This window comes from Balaenoptera physalus, assembly GCF_965194825.1.
Source record: "Balaenoptera physalus genome assembly, chromosome: 4".
Lineage (NCBI taxonomy): Eukaryota > Metazoa > Chordata > Mammalia > Artiodactyla > Balaenopteridae > Balaenoptera > Balaenoptera physalus.
The window spans coordinates 61268708-61288137 of record NC_138891.1 but is presented as its reverse complement, the minus strand read 5'-3'; positions in this window follow the sequence as shown (position 1 = coordinate 61288137).

Below are 19430 nucleotides of genomic sequence, written 5' to 3'. Positions count from 1 at the left end.
ACTTACCTAGTATGATCACCTGAAAAGCGTGGCAAATTCCTGCAAATTGCAGGAATTCATATTGCAAAGTACTCAGCAATACTTCTGTGTAGTTCTATAGAAAGCTCAGAAAATCCTGCAATATCTTGCAAAGTGCTCCACAGGTATCCAATACTTTTGAACTGATATCATTCTACCTTCCTCAGTGGATCCAAATCATGTAACCACTGGTCTTCAAGTGATGAAAAGGTAAGCCCTGGAGAAATGGAGGACTGGTTTTCAGTTTTGAGGATGGGCTAGAGATCAAAAATCTACTACTCAGAGGTACCCTGGATACCAAAAAAATACAAATAAAAAATGCCCTTTTGATTATTTTTTAAAAGTATTTGCTTCTAAAAAGGACAGAATCCCCCAACCTTCCAACCCATATTTTAATAACCCAACAATGGAAGAGAAATATTTGACAGAGGGTGTATTGGATGTTGATGATCTCCAACTGCTTCCAAATCTGCATAAATAAAACTCCAACAAATCCCTACACAATGAACCAACTGAATGGGGCTCTATTTATCTGCCGCTGAAGAATAAAGGGCCAAGCCGATTCTATTGACAGTTAAGTCTGTAGTTTCCAACATATCACTGAGGTCACTAACCCACCACTACTGGACAGGCTGACATAAACAGCTGATGTGCTCAACAAAAATTAGGGCTCAAATCAATTCACTGCTGAAACCCAATTTAAGGAGTGCTGAGTTTGCACAGTTTTGGTTGATCAAATTCAGAGATGGGATTCGATTCATATTTCAGTAATGAAGATCAGGGCTGGGAACTGATATATTGAAAGGTGTATTTTTCCATTTCTTCTCCACATAAAATATTCATGGCTGGCATGTTCTACAGTGTACTCTGACAGTGTAACAGCTGCCAAAAACCTGGTACCTGAGGCCACTTTTACATCAATAAATTATCGAAGGTTACATCTGTAGCAAGATAGCTTTATTTGGGCACGCACGTAATACCAAGGTAAGTAACCTAGTTATCCCAGCTTTTGTTCCCTTGAGCGTGGACTATTGTTACACTCCATGTTGCAAAGCATGCTGGGAAGCTCCGACCAAGAGGTAAGGAGGAGAAATACTTGCCTTTGTGCTCTAGTAGAGGCAGTACGATATTAAGGAAAGGTCATCATCTGGAGTCAAACAGCAGAAGCGGTGTGAATGTGACCAGATTATTTCACCTCTCTGAAACACAGTTTGCCCATCATTAAAATAGGGATGTTCCTCTACCTCCCTGCATGGTCATTGAGATCAATAAATAGACAATGTCCCTAAATGGTCTGCTACATGATGGACTGTCAGTTAATGTTATTCAGGTGCTACCTTCTAACAATGTATCACATTGTACTGAAACACCAAAGTATTGCATTATCACAAGTCCTGGAGAGTTTCTCTCTCTCTTTAGGAAAATTAGCTGAGTGTAGAAATTCAATTTTCTAGAGTTCTGAAGAAATTGATTTCATAAATGGAAAATTTCTTCCTTTGCCATTCTCTCTCTCTTTAGCCTATCCTCTCTTAGCACTCTGGAGATCTCCTTCCCGCCCAGAGGAATGTGCTGAATATAGTGGGCACATTATCTCTAATAAAACCTCCAACCATCTAGCCCAATATGGATGTTAAAGACTTTGTATTTTGAAAGCACTTTTAAAACTTTATTGCTAAACACTTTTTTTTTTCCAGTTAAAAAAAATATGTATATAAGAACAAATGGATGACTCACACCAAAAGGCCACAGAAGGATCTGGTAGACAGCATGCATGGGGTTCACGCCTGGCTTTTTGGCTCAGGTCTGTTGAACAGTCATCCTGCCAACTCATGCTCGGGTTCAGTGTCAGCAGCGTGCCAGCCCGCGGGCGGAACTTTATAAACAAGGTTTCAATTGGTCCAAACTGAGGCAGAACCTCTTGGACACCCCCCAGCCACCCACCCCCCCCGGCCAAAGCACATAGCTTGTGAGACTCTTTGCAAGGTGAGCACTTTTGCAAACTAGATTCCCTCTTTTGGGTCTTTTAGCTACTTAAAAAAAAATCAATTTAAAAAGAAAGCAATAATAGCTAAATTGACTGGTTCTGCTGTTTGCCAGATATGGTTCTAGTCTCTTTACAGGCATTCCATCTAATCCTTACAAATCAGGCATTTTTTAAAACTCAGTTTATAGACGTTGAAGTTGACACTCACTGTGGATAAGGGACTTGCCCAAGTCTACGAGTCTAAAGAATATGAATCTAGTCCAGGCTTCAAAGCCGGCTCTTTCCACGATACCACACTGCCTCTTTGAATCAATTAGTTACATGTTAATACTGAAGGAAAAGTCAAGGGGTCCTCAACCTTACTTCCTTATTCATGAATCCCCTTTGTTGAGCACATTGCCCTGATCCCACCCAGTAGAGTAAGGAGGGGAAACAACAGAGAAGTTTGACCTGGTTGCCAAGATCATCCTCTCGATCTCCAGGAGAGGCACCTCCAGCGACCCTACCAAGCCCAGTAGCCCGGCCCTGCTTTAGCAACAGGAAGCACGGATTTTTTTTTTTCCCGTTGACATTTTGAGGGGGACCTCATTGCAGGAATACAGGTTCCTGCATAATGTACTGTGATACCTGACCGCCACAGGACGACCTCAAATCTGAGTTTGGATGACAGAGCACCCCTGGCTCTTTTCCCTTTCTGGAAGAGGTGGTGCCACTCAAGGGCGGGGCCTGTAGTGACTCAGAAACCACTTAAACCCTGAGGAATCAGAGCGAAGGGACAAAAACCACCATTTTGCAGGAGCTGAGTGTTTTGCTTGTCTAGAGGAGAGCGTCTTGCATCTCAGAAAGCTCATGGCCTCATGCACATCATCTCAGGGGGTGCGCCATGAGTTCTGTCCTGCAGGAAGGGGCCAACGCCTGACTCACTTGACCCTCTGAGTACAGCACCATGGTCTCCATCCTGCCTCCCACTCGGTTACCACCTAAGTCAAATGCCTGCACCTTGGGAGCCTGGAAAACACATCCCAAGGCAGTGTGGCCTCAAGCGGACAAAGGCAGCCTCCAGGGCAGCACGTCTCCTCTTTCACTGCCAACTTGCCCAGTATTTGACTTGAGTGGAAATGGCTGTTCGTTGGCTAGGTTCATTAGTGAAAAAATGTTTCAACAGTTCCATTTAACAACCTGGAATGTCCTTTGGAGAAGGCCTAATTAATGTGATTTTTACCTTAAGAAGCTTAGAAACATAGCTGCTGCTAACTCAATAATTACATTGTACTGCCAGCAACAATTCAATATTTTTCTCTCGCCTGAGGGTTACAACACATTTGCACCATGGGGAAGCTTTTTCTCTTTACATCTCAAAACTGTACCACAAACTCTTCCTTTATTCATAACAGTGAGATCTCCAGCTGAGATAGGCACTTTTGTATTGCTCTAGATGACAGTTTTCTGTGTTCTTTCCAAGCACAGGGGGTTTAATAAACATATCTGGCAGGCCTTCCATAGCTGGAGGGCCCAGGATGACACTGTGTGCAAACAATATGCTCGCGCTGGAGGGAAACAAGTTTATTGAATTATTCAATTAATAGATTACAGTCAGGATACTTGTTATCCTACAATGAAAAATGGGGCAAGAACTCCAAGAATTAGGGTAGGTCCCAGGATTAGTAGCAGCAGGCAATATGGCATATACAGACCATGAGGGTCTGGCCAAAAGCATGAAAATGTACCTACCAACCATCCAAACACACACACACACACACGGAGCTGTTCAAACACATGTGCACATGCACACACATGCACAGATACACACACACTTGTGACTGTACCCTTAAGAAGGGGGACTCAGACTCCAAGAATCAAATATTATCAGGACCTTAAAAACTCATTAAATAATTTAGTATATTTTAGTTCTAAGTTTGGAGCTTGGGGGTGTGGAGGAGTTTGATGTAAGAAGGAGCAGGTATATGAGCAGATCTATATTCTGTTCTCATAGAATTCTAGAAGAATTCTATAAAGAGATGTTGGTAGAATTTTCTCTGTGAAACAAAGTAGTTTTGCAAGGTTTCATGATTAACTGCCTTTCTGCTCCAGGGTAAGTTCTTTCCTCAATGCAGAACATCTTAGAATGTTTTCCACATCACAACTTCTCACTCTGAAGCAATTCTTGGTTTCAGAGTGAAGTTTATGAAGTTTATCCAGTTTGTAGAGATATGTTAAGATCTCCTTAACAAGAAATGGACTACTACACTTAAACGTGGGATTTAGGGGCAGGGAGGCCACCTTTCTTTCCATGGGGTATTGGTATGTTATGTTGATACAAAAATCACTCAGAAGAGAGTGGAAGGGATAAAGTTGGAAAGCTACCTTGGGGGAAAACTGGGAAGGATACCCTGTGCTTGATGAGGAAATTCTGATTTTATGCTGTAGGGAATGAGGGACCATTGAAGGTTCTTGTGCTGGAGTCATTTTCCTTGCCCTATCCCAGCTGTGCTGTTTTAAAGTCCTGGATTTTAGTTAGAATTTGTGGAATTAAAGAATTGGGACACAGTTCAAATGTGCTAGAAGTACTCTCTGTGAAATGGAAATGTAGTTAACCTTCCAGGGAGCACAGGAGTAGCTATGTGCAGTGCAGATCAGTAGAGGAACAATTCTTTAAGTGTTCCAGTATAGTGTTATTACTTTGAAAGTCTTCTTATCTGTGAAGATATAAACTCCTCAATTTGGGATCAAGGTAACTGTAAGAATATTTTTTACTATATTGTGATACCAAGGAGACCATCTCCGTTTTACTGAATGGAAAATGAAGCCAGTGAAATGTTTTCCAAAAGTGACTAAGGAATAAGACAGGAAATACATTTCCAAACAGTAAAACCTTTTGATTCTTTCAGGAGAGATTGGGAAAGGTCCCCGGGCATCTTTAGTTCTTTCCTTTGTGAACTTTAGCCAGGTGGGAGGGTAGACAAACAATTCTTCCAGCAAGCAAGTGGGCATAGGAAGTTAAGCAGATGGCTTATTTTAGCTGCTAAGGAAGCTAGCCAAGCAAGAGCCTGAAATTGAAAATTGAATCAGTCCATTCTCAAGGGTAGAATTGTTCCTAAGTTCATGGTTGTCTCCCAAAAAATGGATCAAGACAGCCTTTTATGTGTCTGTCAGTTGTGACCTTGTCCTGGCTCTCCCAGCTGGAGTCACTAATGTTCTCTACAGCAGCCTCAGCCAGTCGCCATCCCACCGCCTGTCCAGTCCCTGGGCCAAACCAGAGCAGAGCAAGCCTTGGCCTGTCCAGATGGCTAGCTCTAATTAGAGGGTGAAGGCACCATGGCCAGGGCTGAAAGTAAATGCTGCAGACACGTTTTCCAAGAGTGGCAGGCACTGCTTTAAACTAAGTGCATGTATGCAGGGTCAAGGGTCATGTTTAGATGTGCATGTGTATGAGAGGGCTAAGCCTGAAAAGGCAGTTTAAATGAGCTATCCAAAGATGGAGGAGAAATAGATATGCAGAGTTGGAACTGTCAGGCATATAGAGACAGGGAGGAAAAAAGGGTAAGTGAGAGAGAAGTCTGGTACATTCCTGAGTCAAGGACTATTGCCTATTACCTTGGCTGGTACTTCAAGCCAAGGTTACCAGGTAGTCAGCTGCTTTCAAAGGGACACAGGCAGAAGAAAGAGAACAGGGCCCAGGTGACCAGCTGGTGGGACCTGAAATTAGTCTTGTTACTGTGAATCTACTGTCTGGTTTGCCTACCAAGAGCCCAGGGACACATTTGGCCTCTGAGATCTAGCCTTTTCTGCTCTTCATCACCTTGGTCATGCTTTCTGATTCTGTTATCTTGAAAATGGGACTCTTTACTAGATCCCAGAGCCTTTGGCTGGGACCCAGTTTATGCCCTTCCTAAATCTTTCAGGGCTTGGCTGCATGGACCCTGTCGTTTTGGTCTTCTCTTCAAGGCATATGTTTTAAGTGGGCTGATGACCTGTGTGCTGTCACCCAAATGACTTTGATTGACAACTGTCCTTAAAACTAATTTCTGATTTCCACCCAACAGATTAGACCTGCTAGGGTACTGAGCTTTGATCAAATGGTGACTCTGTGTACACTATGCATTGGACAAACTGAGGTCCTGAAGGAGCCAGTCTTATAGCCCATTAGCTTCCCCAGCTCCCCTCCACTGCTGCTGGCTTCTTCCTTCTCTCTTCCGAAGAGGGTAGTTGAAGTCTCAGCCTGTCATGGGCTTGAAATTGCCCCAGTTATGACGGTGTTTCCTGTATGCCTCCAGCTGTTCCAGTATGAAAAGCATGAATAACTTAATTCCAGAGAGAGTCTTAGAGTCATCCCACAAAGGAAAGAGCTCATAAATGATAGGATATATAAGAAAAGTGCTTTGTAAACTGAAAAAGCCTATGTAACTTACTATTAATGGTGGAGAAAAAAAGACCAATGAAAGAAACACACCATATACATGATCATTCAACTTAATTCTTACAAGAACACTAGAATATAGTACTATTTTCTTGTTTACAGACAGAGCCAATAAGGCTTAGGAAGGTTGAGGAACTTACTCAAGTCACTCAACTCATAAATGGCAGATCTGGGATTTCAGCCTAGATCTGTCTATTTCTAAAACCCATAATTTTTCTTCCATGCAGGACTGCCTCTAAGTAGCCACCAGTATTGCATAAAGTTAAAAACAGACAATTTATGGATCAGAGAGTGTATAATAAGATACTAATTATGTGGTAATGACAAATTGCAAAAGCAGTTTGGGAAAAGCAAAGATTGAGACGATTATCTTCGTGGGTGTCTTAGAGGGGATAGGACTTAAGGTGAGCTTTGAAAATTGCAGAATTTAGATGAGGGGGAGGGTATTTCTGGGAAAGGGATCAGCAGGAGTGAGCCCAATGGGTGGAAATGGCGCTGAGAAGGCCTGTGACATCAGTCTGGGTGAATTGTGTGGGATAGACAAACAGAGGAACATCAAAAGCCAGGCCAAAGATTTAGACATCATGGGGTAGGAAGTAGGGAGCCAGAATCACATGGAGACTCTACTCAAAGCAGCTTGGGTCATTATAATGTTTCTTTTTTACTCACAGCCAAGAGGGAAGGAAGGCTGTAGCCAGCTGGTGCCCCATCTCAAAACTTTCTCCCATCACATTCATTCTGGTGAATCACTCATGAAGTTAAGGTATGAGCTACGCACATGATGATGAGGATGTGAAAGGGATAATGTTACAAATCCAATATTCCACACACCAAGTTGCTGAAATTGGTTGACATCTTCCAAACCAGACTTGGAGTAGAATTCTGCTCACTCATTTTTACCCATAACTACAATTTCTCTTGGACAAACATGGATTTCTACTTATTTATCTGTTTCTACATTCTTTTCCTCTCAAACAAAAACGTGACTGTAAAAATGAATGCAGTGTGGTGAAGACTGGAGAGGGAGGATGAAGGCAAAGGGATTTGCCCCACAAGATGAACTGTTGGGTTGGCCTTCCTACCATGGTGGCAGCAATGCGCTTGTGATATGTGAGTCCAGCTAAAAAGAATCATATTTCTTGTCCAAAAAGACTGTTTGTGAGTTCTAGTCATTTACCAAAGGAACAATCCTACTATAGGCTAAATGTGATAGCTTTACTTCTAGCATTTAGTGGCAGAAATGAGAGCTCATTTCTAAATCTCTCACTAGGCAGAACGCTTGATCTTGAACCAGCCCTTATTAATGTGCTAGGGCTGCCATAACAAAATACCACAGACTGGGTGGCTTAAACAAAGAAACGTATTTTCTTACAGTTCTGGAGGTAGGTTTGGTTTCTCCTGAGGCCTCTCTCCCTGGCTTGCAGATAGCAGCCCTCTCACTGTGTCTTTTTATGGCCTTCCCTCTGTGTATGCACACATCTGGTGTATCTTTCTTATAAGAACTCCAGTCCTATTGGATTAGGGCCCCACCCTTATGACCTCATTTAATCTTAATGACCTCCTTAAAGGCCTTGTCTCTAAATATAGTCACACTGGGGGCTAAGGATTCAACATTTAAACTTTGGAGGAGGGCACAATTCAGTCCATAACAAACCTAATACAATTTAAATGGAAATATAATGTTATGGAAATATTACATATATGTATATAATTATTAATTAATTTCTCACATTATTTTGAATTGTGGTAGCTTAGGTCAAGTGGGTTTTCTTCAAGTCACCTTACGGTAAAAGGAACGTGGGACGAGGGGAGAAAAGTGTACCAGAGGCAGAGAGCACTGTGGGTACATAAGTGTGGTCCTAGTTCTGCCATTGACTTTCCATGTGACCTTGGGAAAATCACTTGACTTATCTATGTGTCAATATCCTTATCTCTTAAAGGAGAGGCTTTAAAAAAAAATAATCTCCCGGATCATTTCTAACAATAATACCTATGATTTTGTGACTTTGCTTTACAATTTAGTCAATCAAAAGCTATTCATTCAGAGATGAAGGAGGCTACAAGTACTGGCTACTTGCCGAAATTGCTTACACCTGAGCATAAATATTTGCATTTTGCCCAACGGCAATTTCTCTTCAGTAGAAGATGGAGGTAAGGTCTGCAAGGTACCAGGTTCATCTGGTCACCACAGTCACCTTGAGCCACTGAAGTGGTGAGTTGGTATCTGGGTAGTCAGGGTTGAAATCGGGGGAATAAGTGCCAGATCTCCACTTTATTTGATGATATGTGTGCACAACCCACATAACACAGCCTTTGGCAAAAGCCAAGTTTGCAGTCACTTTGGGCCTCTATTTTTTTTTTTTAACTGTGCATTTTCCTGGCTTCTCCGTTTTGGAAGGCCTGTGCTTCACAATTAGTGTATACCAACTCTATTTAATCAGGCAGCTCATTTAAAAAGATGTCTATTCTGCATGTGGTATCCACAGTGTTGCAGGTAACTGACGATCAATGTACGTTAACAAAAGTGTTATAGTTATAATGAAAGAAAATGACAGAAACACTCCAGGGAGTAGGATAGATGTATAGTTAATCTACAGTCGAGGCAGAAACCTAACTCTTGGCATTCTTGAAAAAGTGCAAAATGAGAGAAAAAGGTATCTCCAGATAAAATTAAAACCTATACTGTTTAGTTTAAAATATGTTGAGCTTGTATTTTCATTGAAATGTGTTCACTACTACATACTACTTATAAAATTATCCTGTTGTAACGTTATACTAGTGGATGTCATTCTCACCCATGAGATGCTAAAGCCGAGTAGCCATGTGGTCCTGTGAGACGACTAATTACATAATCATACAACCCTAAAGATAAAAGAGGCTTCAGAAGTTATATGGCCAAGTGACTCAACTAAAATGATACTGCAGAGGAGTAAATTAATTCTTTATCCTCCTCCCGTCAAGGGGAAGACTTGACCCCTCAAGTCAGGGAGAGAGGAGTGAGCAGTATCAGAGTAAGAGGTACCAAGCCATAGCTACAGTGGCCACAGATAAAGAAGGGACTGGGTTCAAAGCAGTATACCTTATTATCTCTTGTCTAAGCATCTGAGATTGGGAATCAAAGATGAAGACCAGCCATGCCTCAAGAGTGATCACTCAGTCTCTACTCAAACACTGTGTGATCTACTTCCTCTCCTACCTGGCCTCCTATCACTTTCACCCTTGCTCGTTTCACTTTGGCCCCTCTGACCTTCTTGCTGTCTTCAGAACATGACAAACTCTTTCTCCTGTCATGGTCTTTGTACTGCCTGTTCCTCTCTCCTAGAAAGTTTCTTTCATCGGACCTTCTCATGGCTTTCAGTTGTCTGCTCAAATATCACCCCCAAGACACATTTCTATCCAAAAAAGACCTCCTCTGCATTCCTTTATTCCCTTAATCTGCTTGGTTTTCCTTCAAAGCACACATCACTACTGGAAACTATGTTTTTTGTCTGTTCCATTGGAATGTAACCTCTGAGTGTGGGGACCTTGCTTTCTTGTTCCCTGCTGAATTTTCAGTTCTTAACAGCAGTGCCTGTGACATAAAAGATGCTCAATAAATATTTGTTGAGTAAGTGAATGAGTGAGTGAACCCAGGGCAGAGTACTGGCAGGACACAGGGCAACTTCTCTCAGGGTGACATGGGATGATTGTTCAAGCAACTGACAATTCATCTAAACAATATTACTAATCAATTTTCCCATCAGGTTTGTAAGAAAATCTCTCAAAGACCTTGGGGAGTCAAGATACTCCCCTTGTCTACTGTGTTAGTTTCCTACTGCTGCTGTAACAAATGACCACAAATTTAGGGACTTAAAACCACACAGATTTATTACCTTACAGTTTTGGAGATCAGAAGTCCAAAATGGGTCTCACTGAGATAAAAATCAGGGTATCTGTAAGGCTGAGTTCCTTCTGGACGCTCTAGAGGAGAATTGCTTTCTTACCTTTTCCAGTTTTTAGAGGTTGCTAGCATTCCTAGGCTCATAGCACCCTTTCATCTTCAAAGGCAGCAGTGGCTAGTAGAGTCTTTTATATAGGGCATCACTCTGACACTGACTCTTCTGCTTCCCTCTTCCACATTTAAGGAGCCTTGTGAATACACTGGGCCCATCCAGATAATCCAGGGTAATCACCCCATTCAAATTCAATTGATCAGCAACTTTAATCCTATCTACAACCTTAATTCCTCTTTGCTATGTAACCTGATTTATTCACAGGTTCAGGAATGAGAATGAGGACATCTTTGAGGGCTATTATGCTGCCTATACTCACCAATCCATAATGTGGTTTATGTGCATGTGTGTCTGTTTTAAACGACCAGAATTTGTTCTTGGAGAATCATGTTAACTCAATGTGCACTGCTTTCATCACAAAGTGCTCACAAACTCTCTAATTTAAAAATCTATTTTTTCTAGACAATAACACTAGGTTCATCAGACTAATGCTTTATCCTTCTACCTCTTTAGAAAACAGGGATGGTGTTTGCCCCTTAGTCTTCTGACTCTTCTCTTGTTCTCTGTGATTTCTTAAGACCAGCAAATCTGGTTCTTCGATCATATCTTTAAGGTGTTTCAACATCCTGGGATGCAGTTCTTCCAAACATAGACGTTTTCTCATTAAGGGCACATGATACTCTCTCTCCTCATCTGTCTTGGCTCTGTTTCCTCTTTGCATTGTTTGTTCTGTCCACTCAGTTTGAAGATTATTCTTCTTGTTAGATCAGTCCACAGGCAAATAGAAGTGATTTCTGGTAACAAAGCACAAGATTCTCCAAGCAAGCGTGCTTGACATTAATCAGAGCCAGGCCTCTCTCACATTCTGTATCTCCCCACGGTTTAAGGGGACATGTTTAGCCATACCCTCCACTTTCATTTTCACAGCTCTCATTCTTATTTTTCTTGCTTGAAAGCAACTTTATACTTCTTTAGCATTTTTTTTTTACCAGCTTCAACTCCTGGTCTCATTTGAATACAATTCTTCAGGATCTCTTTTTTGCATGTTTAGTATTTATTAATCTTAAACCTTAAACCTGGGAGAGAGAACATCTACTCCAAGGCCCTCAAGAGCAAGGAGTGGCCCATCTAAGGTCCCACGTGGCTGAGCAGCCTACGGGTCTAACCCTGTCATTGTCGGGGCTGGTCCATGGCACTGCCCAGCCAGTCTCTTCCATCCTTATGCCTTCCTTCTTCCATCTCTCCTAGGAGCCCTTTTAAATATAAGCTCATCAGAGAACCCCCTTGGCAGTCACAAAAGCTTCTATAGATGTGCCTACCTTTATTCACATGGAGATAGATTATTCATGCATATACAATCAGAATTACATTTTTCAGACTCCCCTCTCTCCTTTGAGCTATACTCCCTTTTAAAGTCTCTGTCTATAGAGTGATGTCATTTCTTGGGAGTCATTTCTTTGATTTAGGGGAAAAAATGCATTCCGAATGCCTAAAGAACACATTTGGCTGTGCTCAGCCTTCCCTTCTTCAACTAATTTTAACTCTAAAAATGTACTCATTTCCTCCCATAATCCCCATCACCTTCACAGGCCTCTCCTGGCTAGTGAGAATTAAGTTCAGAGCAGCAGTAGCCTCTACCTTCTGGAAGATCAAATTGTTGGGAATTCACAGCCAGGTAAGTATTTATCTGATTTCTTGATTTTAACACAATAAAACTTCCTGCCAATGAGTCAGTGGAACATGTTCAGTCAGTCATTTCACATGTGTGACCTCTCTGAACCTTACTTTGCCTGTCTATCAAATGGGGGAAATATCTACCTTATCTACTTTTCTTAGGGTTTCCAGGGAGGATCAAATGAAAAAAAGTGTGAAAATGTCTTGGAAAGTGAAAACTAAATAAACGGAAGATCTTGATTGTCTCTCCCAAAGTCCAAAGTACATGAGGAAAGAACTGCAGAAATAATAGATCGGAAATGCCTGTCTGTGCAAAAGCAAAAGAACTGGATCCAGGGCTCAGGAAATGCCTGGCAATTCAGAAATGCAGGGCTATTGCTGGTAGGTATTCATACCATGATCTGTTTTGCACTTACAATTCAGAAAGAAGAAGGAGAACTTGGAGAAAGGGATACAAGTGTTGGGAAGTAAAACCTATTCAGAAAAATGAAACTGACTGACAGGTTTCAACCAGGAAAAGAAACATTTAGGAGGTGACCCATTCATTCAACAAAGAATTAATGCTTACTATTTACTAAGTGTGTAGGGCCTCATGGGAGGGGTGAAAATGTAAAAGACATGGCCTCTGCCCTCAATGAGCTATCAGTTGAGTAAATGCTGATTTTCAAATTCCAAACATTTACTCAGAAAACGGTTTCAAGTGTCTACTAAAGAAACTTGAACATCCAACTTGTTGAGCGTGGAGCAGTAAAGATAAAAACATGGTTTTTGTTCACTTTATAATCTGATATGTAGAAATATGTAAATAACTCAGTATAACATGAAAATTTCTACATCAGTCAGGATGGTCTGGGTTATGCTGTCATAACAAGCAACCCCAAAATTTTGGTCACATAAAACGATAAATGTTTATTTCTCCTTCATGCCACCTATCTACTTGATATGTAGGATATCACCATCAAACCAAGTTTCACAAGAGTCCATCTCATTCCCATGTTTTCTAGGGCACAACACGGATAGGACCAATATTAATATATTTACTGTCCATGAGTAAAAGGTGAAAAGAAATTGCCCTCAGCGTTTCCAAGTCAGAGTTTCAGGTTGGCCTCCTGGAGCTATAGGTGGTCCATTGTTGGAGGCCTCCCTCTCGGTCTTGCTTTCCTCAGGCCTCTCCCTCCATCCTGCTATGTGTAGAACTGGGCTCTTAGAAGCCTCGTGTAGGCTACTCTCTCTGCCTAGAACATACGCCCTGACGTCCGTGACCATGCCACTGCTTACCTAAATCTAGTTCTGGGCTAAGGTGGTAGGTATAAACTAGACACAATGGAGCACTTCCTTACAAGATGTTCTAGTCTTAGAAAACCAGAAGAGAAGTGTTCCTTTTACCTGAAAAGTTCTAGTTTGAGTCCTCCTGAACAGCGTTCATCCAACACATCTCTTTCGGGCCTCAGCTGGGTGTCAGCCCCTGTCCTGGGCACCAGAAATTCAATGGTGAGAACACTGACCTGTTCTCTGCCCTCACGGAAGTTTGTGGGGAGGTGGACATTAGTAGTTAGTCAGATAATTACACAAATAGATACTCCAAACTGCAACAGGTGCTAGAAAGGAAAAGAATGGAGTGTTGTGAGTGTATATGACGAAGGTCCTGGGAAGGTTTACTCAGGCAAGTGGCGTTTGAGCTGAAACCTGTGGGATGAGTTGCAGTTAACTGAGGATAGGAGATAAACCAATGAACTAGATCAGTGGTTTCCAGCTATGGTTAGTTATGAGTCATATCTAACAATAAAACTAATAAAGCTTAAGAATGGTTTACATTTTTTAAATAAAAAAAATTTCAAACTAGTTCTATAATGACATCATTCCCAATCACCTGCCTTGTGTTCTTCTTCCTTCTGTTGGGAAGTATGGAGTTATGAGCTGTGTACTCTGAATTGTACACATCTTTGGAGATACTTATTAAGGTGGGTTTTTTGGCCCGTGAATATCATTTCTCACATGTGTCTCTATGACAAAAGGTTGGGAACTAGTGGAGAAGATGATATATAGGGAATTCTAAGCTGATGATTCCACCACATGTCAAGAGAAAGGTCATTCACAGTAGACAGTATCAAATGTTACAAAATATGATTCAACAATCCTTACTGGTACAATGTAAATAATAATAAAATGATGATTGGTTTATTTTTAAAATTTTTTCCATAAAAAGTACTTTCATAAACTTAGTGCTGAGGCAAAACTATCTTAAGCACTGACATGATACAAATTAAATATCACATTGGTTTCTTTTTTTAATGTTTGCTCTATTTCCTCCTCACATCCTAATCCAGTGTGTGCTACATATACATATATGTGAGGCATTTTATACATATTCACCCTCATAACTTGACAGATGGGAGGGATCTTGCAGTCATTTCTAAAAGCAGACAAAAGGCCGTTGGTTCTGCTCCGCATGATGGTTTGTGAAGACAGAATACACATGCTTCCGTTGATGATTATATAGCTCTATCCATCTGTCTGCCTCTGGAGGTTGGGAGACGAAGATACAGCTCCCACCGTCCTCATAAACAAAAGTAGACCATGCTGTCACCAGTCAGACACGCCAGCTAATTGGAGCTGTCGACAGACACAATATTCTGTGTCAACAGCTCTAGTAACAGTTTGAAACAGCAGTGATATGTTGGTTGATGGTGAGGATGACACACGTGTCTCTAATAGCATGCTAGAAATCTGACATAACTAGAAAAGAATTACTAAAATGTGATTCCTGGCCTCTGGTGTTCCTGTTTGTACTTACCAATCTCTACAGAGGCTGGGCGGGGGGCGGGGGCGTGCGGGGAGAGGGTGGTTGTTACACATCCTTCTCCGTATCATTTCACAGGCTGACAGCTTAATTCGATACTCATAATGTCTAACTTTAAAATGAATCTTGCTAAAAAGATTTGTTTCAACAAGCCACCAAATCGTAACCTCTTTGGGAAAAGGAAAAAGGCAAAAAAACTTATTTGTACAGCTTGCTAAGTTGAAACCAAAATAGAATGGAGACATTTTGTCAATTTACCATTTCTATAACTATAGATTTATACTGCTCTTCAGGAAAGTAATTTTTACGGAGTTAGGTGTATACAAATGCTCATAGATGTGGCTTATTCTTCAACTTCATTTCATGATAGACAAAATAGGCCCCAAATAGAAACAGTTTTGACAAGGCTTTAGAACATAAATGCATAATGTACCTTAATCTCTGTGTAAATTGTACCTGCTAAGAAGGCTTTCCATCAGGTATTATATCAATAAAAAATTAGTCCCTTGTAGATTTCCAATAATTTATTTATCCTCTAAATAATTTAATCACATGACTCACTGGGTTGAATTTTAGCTCAGCCACTTACTAGCTTGGACAAGTTAGTCAACATCTCTGGGCCTCAATTTTCTCATCTATAAAATGGAGATAATAATATAACCTCCCTCATAGGGTTATAAGGATTCATTGAGTTATAACATTTCAAGTGTGTAGAACAATACCTGGTACATTACATAATAATATACTTTGAAGATTTCAGATAATTTAAAGCACAGAACAATTCCCAACATATACTAGGCATTTTACAGATTATAGCAAAAATTGTTATTACAAGTTTGCATTATAGAGCACTTTTATTTTTAGACTAATAATCTTATCCTATTATTAATTCTTTGTAATAAAATATGATAACCACTTTTCCAAGAAAACAATGGTGCTCAGAGTGGTTCAGCAGAGGGTCAGTGGGGATGGAATTGCTGAGGTTTAGTTAGGTTGCTGCCTTCCAGTTCTGGGGCCAGAGTGATACTCAGCTATTTCCACTGCCTCGTGGCCAGGGAGCCAAACAACTGAAAGCCTCTTCATTAATTTTTTTCATCCATACCCCAAAATTGTATGTCCTCAGAGGCCTCTGTCCCTCATGTTTAGAATCAGCCTTAATCACTGCCTACTCATACCTCACTGATCTTTCCATATTCCTTGCCCCATTATAAAGACACCTAACTGAGGCAGGAACACTCACCAAAAAACCACGACTACCACCACAAACAACAATACAAATGTACGAGCACATCAAACTTAGATTATCTTGATCTTTGAAGATATGAGGAAGACAAAGAAAAAAAGCTTTCTCTGATAGGTAGTTAAGATACTTTTATGGCACATACACCACAAAGGAGGATGCAGTGCAAAAGGAATTTCCATGTCCAAACCAATGGCCTATATCAACAATACATTCTTTTAAAATCTTACTGTTACCAATTATACATGAATAATAAAATAACCAAACACTATGCAACACAGCTTTGTCTGGCCACTTCATGGCACATTCAATCCATAATACAAAATGTTTAGCTTTCACTTCCTAAGAAGGTAATGGGACTTTGCCTTCTGAGAGGCTAGATGGGCAGCTGAGCTGTGACCATAGGCCTGCTTTCTGGAATTATTGGGTCCCTTGTTGAGAGCATGAGAAGAGCATCATTGACCTTTCCAGGGAGGAATCAATGCCTCAGTCTTGACTTTTTTATTACTGTGCTCGGATCACTTGAACCTACTAGCTCAACTCTTCACCCAGTGCCCTTGCCCTTCACCTCCATCACTAGGACCATGTATGCGATCCTCTACGTGTCCTCTCCTCTGGGTCTTTATCCACGGCCTGAGCCTCACACACTGCTTCTTTCATGTCTCTAAATGACCAAAGACAAAAAACTCCATCCATTCTTCAAGGACCTTTTTACCATGGCTCCCCTTCATAAAAGTTTCCTTAATTGTCACTACACTTGTCCCAAACAGTGAGTGAATTTCTCCCTCTTTTGAATGATATGACATTTATTATTTTCTTCCATGCATTTTAATTAGTTATATACAAGCTTCTCTTTTCCCTGTATTGTCACCTCCTTGGTAGCAGAATTCATTTTTGTTTTCCATGTAGAACTTAGCATGTAGTGGATACTCTCTCTGTATTTCTTGCTTACTTGAATGAATGAATGAATGGATTCCCCTCATCCCTTCACACTTCAGATATTTAAACTGCATATGCTTGAATGGACAACACCAAAACCACACAATATATCCAAGAGATGGAAAGGCTTATATTGAACATGGTGGTGATTTAAACGATGGGGTTTGAGCTCTTTTTTGACATCAACCCCATTTCTTCTCTGGGCCCTGGGCTACTTGGGGATTGGTTTGCAGCAATGTATTTGCTTTAACCAATTTCATTATTAAAGTAATCAGGGTGCTTTAACTTGAAATCTATCATAAAAGAATTTTCCATATGATTATTACGACTCATTCACATCAGCGATATCTCTGTTAATTCGTTCTACAAAAGCAGCTAAATATGCATAAGCCTTGACAAATCACCTTGCTTTTTTACATGTAATCTCTAAGCAAGAATCAATTCCAGGTAAGTGGCTTTTCAGGTGATGGCACAGAGGTGTCCATGGCATACCCTACAAGGTGCCGCTCGACAGAGCACGGTGTAAATGGCACCTCTGGCATGGTGCAGCCTGCAGCCCACGTGACTGCGTGAAGTTCTCCAAATTGGGAAAGCTTCTGAAAAACAACCATAGTTCACATAATACCAAGTATTTTCACTCTTATATCAAGGAAAAAGAATAATCCAGGCTTGTCATTATATTTGAGAAATAGCTTGATAATTTTAAAATAATGCTTTTTATTATGTTTGAATATAACTCACTGTAAACATTGTAGAAAGTACAGACAAGTGAGTAGATCATAGTTCATTATCTCAGAGATCATCACTCCATTACTGTTAACCTTTTCATTGTATTTCCTTCTGGTTCCCCCATATGCACGTATGAAAATATTTATATATCTGCATCCTTGAGAATATACTCTCCATACTACTGCTTAAAACTTAACATTATGCAAATAGCATTTCTCAAACTTGCCTATCGAATAGAATAACCTGAAGAGCTTATTTAAAATACAGCTCTTTCAGAATTCTCTATACGAGAACCAATTCACTAAGTCTGAGGTAGGGCTCCCGAATTGGTATTTTTAACAGCTACTCCCTGCTACATGGTTTTTATGTTCAGACAAGTTTGAGGAACACTAATTTCATAGGTACATCCTCAGGTATTCAAGTGATTTCTGAACAGAGGAAAGCAGTTTAACCTAATTCTCCCAACCCTCTCAGCCAGGTAGATCAAACAGAAATCCTATACAAAAGGAAAATTGAGTGCACTGAACAATCAAGAAAGTAGTTCTGGTGACCCAACTCTCCTGAATATCCTAGCCCTGGACTCAAAGGGAATGTAATCCAGACACTCCCCATGAGGTTGGATGGGCTAGGGATAATGTTAGGTTTTTTTTTGTTTTTTTTAAAGTGTGTTAGTTTCTGCTTTATAACAAAGTGAATCAGCTATACATATACATATATCCCCATATCTCCTCCCTCTTGCGTCTCCCTCCCATCCTCCCTATCCCACCCCTCTAGGTGGTCACAAAGCACCGAGCTGATCTCCCTGTGCTATGCGGCTGCTTCCCACTAGCTATCTATTTTACATTTGGTAGTGTATATATGTCCATGCCACCCTCTCAGTTCATCCCAGCTTACCCTTCCCCCTCCCAGTGTCCTCAAGTCCATTCTCTGCATCTGTGTCTTTATTCCTGTCCTGCTAGTTATTTATGTCCCAGGAAACCACATTCCAGAGACTTTCCAGGGTTCCGTGAGCAAAATCAGTCTCCTTAGGTCAGAAGGTGGCCATATGTGCCAGTTTGCCTGTTCACTCCCAGTCTATACCTGTTGTTCTGGCACATGTTATTAATAATATAATGCCTTCTTTCACTCACTAATAGTGTCCCAATTTGGACAATAAGTTCTATGAGCACTAACCTGTAGGGTCACTGCCACCCTCCCCTCTGATCCGTATATTAGAAATGGGGCTTACTCTGTATTGGCTCCTTCATGTCTAAGAACTTTTTCTTCCAAGTTGAGATCTTATTAATGAATCAACTGCTACCTTGTATGGAAAGACAACATTTAATAAGACTGGGAACCAAACCATTCTCATGGTGAGGTCTTCCTGGCCAGTTTAAGGCTATTATTTTGGCTTTTTTTCTCAAGATATTTGCGGTTCATAAACCATTTAAGATGTGCTCTCTTTTCCTTATCACTCCCAGGAAGATAAAACAAATTTCAAGAAATCTTCTAAACACTCTGCCACAAAAAGTTCTGCAAAAATTGCATTTTAATTCTATAAAAGCTTCCACTTAACATTTGCCTATTATAAACAATTAGCTTTTAAATTTTCAGTATGATAACTATAATTGCGATTAATTTCTCTACCCATGGATCTT